Below are 6,000 nucleotides of genomic sequence, written 5' to 3'. Positions count from 1 at the left end.
CCTCATTTGTCTCCCGACTGGTCTGAAAAGAGCTGCCCAGGCTGAAGGACCATAGACACGAGACACCTACAAAACAGCAGGCCCAGGTGAGATGAGGGAACCACAGAATGGGAACCAAAGGCTCACAGGTGTGGGAGATCTACTGGGGCACCACTGGGTCATGGCAAAGACCGCGGGCAGTCCAGGCCGCTGCCGCCTCAAAGGGGCAACAGAGAAAAGCCTGAGGCCTCCCTCACCCCAGCACACCCTGCAGGCCTCCCTCACCGAGGCTTCCAGGGAGCGGGAAATGGACAAGCTCCCTCTGGCCAGGGCTGATCACACACACCCATGCACACTCGGCAGTAAATTCAGAGCCATGGAAATGCAACCTGGGCTCACCCAGACCTACGGAGCAGCAGCCACCACTCCTCCGATGCTGGCTGCCAGGCGGAGCTATAAAATGTGCCTCGACTTAATTTTTCCATGGACACCATCCCAGACGGGACTGCCAGGCTCTGGAGGAGCTGCAATGCCGAGGCCTCAGAACCACGCAGTTCTGGGGCCCACGGCTGGAGTTGGGGAGGGAGGTGTATTTGGGGGCCGGAGTGGCCACCCCCTGGGCCATTTCTCTTCCCATATCTTTCCAAGGTCCAGCGTGGCAATAGAGCGAGTTTTCATTCAGGGACGGCTACTGGGTTGGAATTCCGTGCAAATTGCTTACATCTGCTTGGCCATGCCCCAGTCAGGTAGTTTAGAGAGAGGAGGCGCCCTGTTGGCCCACTTTTGGGAGCAGGAGTAGCTGTGTGCTACAGAACCCAGGGCCATGCTGGGACCAGCCGGCCCAGGGTGCAAAATCCTCCAATGGAACAGAGAAAAAAAATCAGGGCAGCCGGAGACAATGGATTCCATCCCAGGCTGGTGGGACAGGGACAGGGACAGGGAAGCCACAAAGACCCCAAATGGGGGTGAAGCAGCCAGAGCAATGGCAGATTCACCACACACACCACACAGCCCTCAGCCACGGAGGGTGTGTGCACGCACTCACCTCTTGCACGCAGGACCCTGGACCCTGCCAAGCCCCTGAGCTCCCCACCCAACCCCACCCCAACCCAGCTGGGCAGCCGCCTCCTTGGGCTCCCCGCTGCTGCACGGCTCCCCAGCATCAAAGCCACCGCTGCTGGGAGCTGAAAATGACTGACAAGTACAGGCCAGGAGAGGAGCCCTCTCGCCTCTGCAGGGCCCGGAACTGGGGCCTGAGGGTCCCTCTCCCTCTCCCAGGATTTCTCCTTTTGCTGCAGGATCCTTATAAGGGAGAAGCCAAGACTACCCTGCGTCTGGCTTTAAAAAAAAAAAAAAATGTCTATATTCCCCAGGCTGGATGATGACTTTTCACCCACTGCCCGAGAAAGCACCACCCCGACTCCAGAGCAGCTTTGCTTTTTATTTCTCATCTTAAACAAACAAACCACTGGTCGGTTCCGATCGCCTAGCAGCTGGGAGCTGGGAGTGTGTTGAACAGGGACGGGGTGGGGAAGGCCCGGGAGCTCGAGGTGCCCGAAGCGGGCGGAGCGGGTCGGCGACCTGCGCCGGCTGCGAGCTGGAGCTGTCGCCCTCCCGGCATCCCGGCTCAGCCCACGCGGGCACCCCCGGCTCCTGCCATTGTGGCGCCGCGGCTGTTGCCCCGCTGGAGGGGCAGCCCTTGACCTCCGCTCCCGCCACGCCGGGCCACCGGCAGCCCCCGGGCGGTCGCTCCGCGCCGGGCGTGCGTCCTACCTGTGCTCCCCGCGGGCTCCCCTCCAGACCCGGCCGCGGCGGCGGCTCGCCCCGCAGCTCCCGGCCCCGCTCCGGCCGCACAGCCCTCCGCGCGCTCCAGCGGTCGGGAGGCAGGAAGGGGCGCGGGGACCTGCTCCGGGGAGAGAAAGTCCTCGGCCCCGAGCGTGCGCAGCCCGCAGTCAGGCCACCCCGCGGGAGACAATAGCGGGGGCCGCGAGCGCGGGCAGAGAGGCCATCTCCCGGGGACCCGGCGCACTGCACGGCGGCGCCAGGCGGAGAGCGGCCCGGGCGCGGGACAGGGCAGCACAGGCGCGCGGCCGCCGCGCCAGCCTCAGCCCCGGCCCCGGCCCCGGCGCCCAACTCGCCGAATCGCAGCGGCAGGCGGGGCGGGCCCGCAGCTCCGACTGTCCTCCGCCCCTCCCCTCCCCTCCCTCCCCTACTTCTCTCTCCACCCTCCCCTCTTGCATTCCCCTCCCCTTTCCTCCCGTCCCTCCCTTCCCCTCCCCTCCCCTCCCCTCCACCTTATCCTCTCCTCCACCTCTATTGCCTTCCCAGAACCCTCTACCTCTCCCCCCCCCCCCACTTCCCCCTCGCCCCTCTCCCCTTCCCCGCTTCCCTACTCTCTTCTCCCCTCCTGCCCCCTCCCTCCCACCAGTGCGCCCGCAGGAGAAACGCGCCGGCGGCGAGTTTTGCTTGGAAAACCCTAGAGCCAAGGTTTCCACTTCCCACTCGGGTGAGGGTTTCTGCAGACGGTTGTTACTCTTCCCTTGGCACTGTGGCAGGTGCGTGCCAAGTCATTCTGCTGGAAATGACAGCGTTTTGAGGTCCCTTATCGGTTGGAGGAATGTCCCAAATCCTTAGGAGAGCGATGCCCGAAAGAACCGCTCCTTGAGGTCTGACGTCGAGGTGGGGGCCTGAGGAAGCTGTGCCGGCGGCGCGGTCACACTCGGCCTCCTTGGTTTCTCCGTGAGCCCAAGTGCGTCCTGGGACCTGAGCCTCAGAGAATAGCCATCAACAACCCCAGAGGGGAAGGGAGGAGAGGGGAGGGAGGTGGCGGGTCCTCCAACCCATCTGTGGGAGGAAAAAACCCTCTTTCATGCAGCATTAACAATTTGACTCTTAAGCACCTTTCTTTGAGTGGTGGTCTCTAGAAATTTCCAAAGGCTACACCCAAAAGAAACCAGTAGATGGCCAGCTCCTCGTTTGCATTTGGTTTGCATAATAACTATGATCTATGATCTCAAAGTACATTTTTCTCAAACCATGAATCTTTGCTTTCCCCCAGGACTCTCTCTCCTTTCTTGCCAGACTATGAAGATCAGCACCTGGTTCTCAGCTCCCTCCTCTGCAATCCCCTTCAGGTACCCAGGGTCTAAAGCAGTGGTTCTCAACCTTCCTAATGCCGCGACCCTTTAATACAGTTCCTCATGCATAGTGATTAATCACAAAACAATATGTAATTATATATGTGTTTTCCGATGGTCTTAGGCAACCCCTGTGAAAGGGTCATTCGACCCCCAAAGGGGTCGCGACCCACAGGTTGAGAACCGCTGGAAGGGCTCCCAACCTCCTTCAGATGCCCAGGACTCCCCAGCCAGGGTCCCCACGGAAACATCTGCCAACCTTCCTGTCCCTGGTCTCCAGGAAATACTTGCTAAAGTGCTACCATTGGTCTGTTTGGGATTCACCAGCGTTTAAAAAACAAAACAAAACACAGGTGTCAGAGAGGCCTTTTAAAAATGTCCTCATTATTATGAAACTGCAACAAACTCAACACAATCCTTAGATTCATAGAGTAGTAGAACTAAAGGACTCCAGAGCTCAGTAAGAGGATAAGTGCTGGAAAGGGAATTTGAATGCCCAAAGGAAGTCCTACAGAGGGGAGAAAGCAATTAAAAAGCGAGTTCACAATTCAGAGGATTTATTGGGAAATGCTTTGTTCTCATGTAAGATGAAATCTGGGCAAATGCAAAGGACCCTTCATTGCAGGCAACCCTGAGTGAACCAACGGGAGGGGTTCACTCAAGTTTCTCTTGAACCTGCTGCTAAGGTTGCTTCTGGCTCAAAACAATCTGCACACAGAGGCACATTTTGGGGTAACTGGTCCTGGACCTCCACATGAGTGCAGGTTGGGATCTCAACAGAGGGGCATGACAATGTTCGCAGTGCAAGGTCAAAACTATGCCAGGAGTGTGAGAGCCGCTGAAAAGGAGAGGGCAGATACAACAGATAGTTAGGAAGTCACATCAGAAATAGATGATAATGTATTGAATGCAGGCAATCGGGGAGGGGAGGGAATCTAGAATGACTCCCCACCTTAGGAATTGGTGGCAGGTGATGCCATTCGCTAAGCGAGGGACTGTGGTAAAGCAGAGACCAGGTGGTGGGGGAGCAATCGTGAGTTTAATTGTGGACATGTGGGGTTTGTGGCACCTACAGTATGTTTAGGTGAGGGTGTCTAGTAGACAGTGGATTTATGAAACTAAACTCAAAGTGGAAGGGTGGACAGGGGATATCAGTTTTGGACTCTTCACATTATAGGTGGTCAGCAAAGTTACGGGCATAGGCGAGATCACCCCGGTGGGCAGATAGAGGAAGGAAGAGGCCTGCAAAGTAAATCAAGAAAGCTAAGAACTATATGACTTCGCTCATATGTGGATATAAAACTGGAACTTGTGAACACAAACAGCGGCGTGGTGATTGCCAGAGGGAAGGGGGTGGGGAGTAGAAGGGGTCCTAGAATAAGGTGACAGGAGGCAAATTAACTCTGGGTGGCGGGCACACAGTGCGATATACAGATCTTGTAGCATGGAAACCACACCTGAAACCTATATGTTCATGTTGAACAATGTCACCCCATCAATTTAATAAATACATATAAAAAAAATAATGAATCAAGGGTAAACACCGAGGTTGATAGAAAAACAGAGACCACAGCGTGTCAGAAGGGAGGGTGGGAGGAAGAATCAGGAAAGAGACTGGAGCAGTGGCGCAGCAGGAACAGTCAGGAGGACAGGGCCGAGAATGGCCCTTTGGATTGGCCAGAAAGTCACCAGGACCAGTGGTGGGAGAACAGTCATCGTTACACCACGATCCAGGGGGTTAAGGAGCGAAAGAGACACATGAATCTAGACCACTCCTTCCAGAAACTGGGCGATCCACGGGAGGGAGAAATGTGAGGCAGTGGAGGGGGGAATGCAGAATCAAAGGGAAGAGTTTTGTTGTCTGATTTGTTGTTGTTTTTCAGATGGGAAAGGCTTCAACATGCTCATATGCTGAGAGGGAAACAAACGAGATGGAGAGATGATTAATGAAAAATGCCCCAGAGGAGACGGGATCTAGGCACGGGAGGGTGGAGTTGCCTGTGCTGTCTTTGGGAGAAAGAAGGCACAAGCCGATGCATTTGCGGTAGACCTAGAGGTTAGAAGTTGAGAGAAGTGGTTGCCACCTGACAGCCTCTAAGTCATCTCCTGGGAGAGAAGGGGTCAAGATGGGATTGAGCATTAAGGAAAGTGGTTAAGGTTAAAAGAGCCACTGAAAGGAATGAGTGGTAGTTTGTTAGAGGAGTGGAATTGTCGGCAGAGCTGAGGATATGGCTGGGATGGGAGATGTAGTGGTTTCAATATGAATATTTTTACCATTTTCTTCTGCAGATCTGGGAAGTCAGTGTAGAACGTTAAATCAGGGTTGGGGGTTGCAGAATAAGTACAGTTGTAGGATAAAGGGGAAAGAGGGCTCCTGACAAAAGAGGAGGTGCCCAAGGAGGGACATGAAGCTGAGGAAAAGCTGTTAATGTCAAAGGGGGAGTTAGAAGCCCGGGGCCACCACAAGTGTTGCTCCCTCCAACCTTCTCTCCAACACCCCAGCCAGAGTGATGTTTCTAAAGCAAACACCTGCTTCCTTGCTGAAAACCTGCTTACCTATAGCTCCATAAAGGCAGGGAATTTTTACTTTGGTTTTTAAACTTCTTTAAACTTCCCTAGAGCCTCGCACAGTGCCTGGCACATAGCACGTGCTCAATAAAATTTGTCTAATGGGAGGCTCCATAGAGCTCTTAGCTAACAGGCAAACTTCTTAAGAAAGGCAACAAGGCCTCTCACAATCTGCCCCTTGCTTCTCACCACTCTGGACTCAGAGGACAGGGCCTTCTTCATGTTTGTCCTTCTGTCCTCAGAACAGCACCTGCCATGTAGTAGGCAGTCCATACATGTGGGTGAGTCGCTCTCTCCTGCATCCCAATGCAAACTT

The sequence above is a fragment of the Myotis nattereri genome (genome assembly GCF_964212035.1).
Source record: "Myotis nattereri genome assembly, chromosome: 18".
In the NCBI taxonomy this organism is placed as follows: Eukaryota; Metazoa; Chordata; class Mammalia; order Chiroptera; family Vespertilionidae; genus Myotis; species Myotis nattereri.
The sequence above is the reverse complement of the archived record's forward strand: the minus strand, read 5'-3'. Positions refer to the sequence as shown.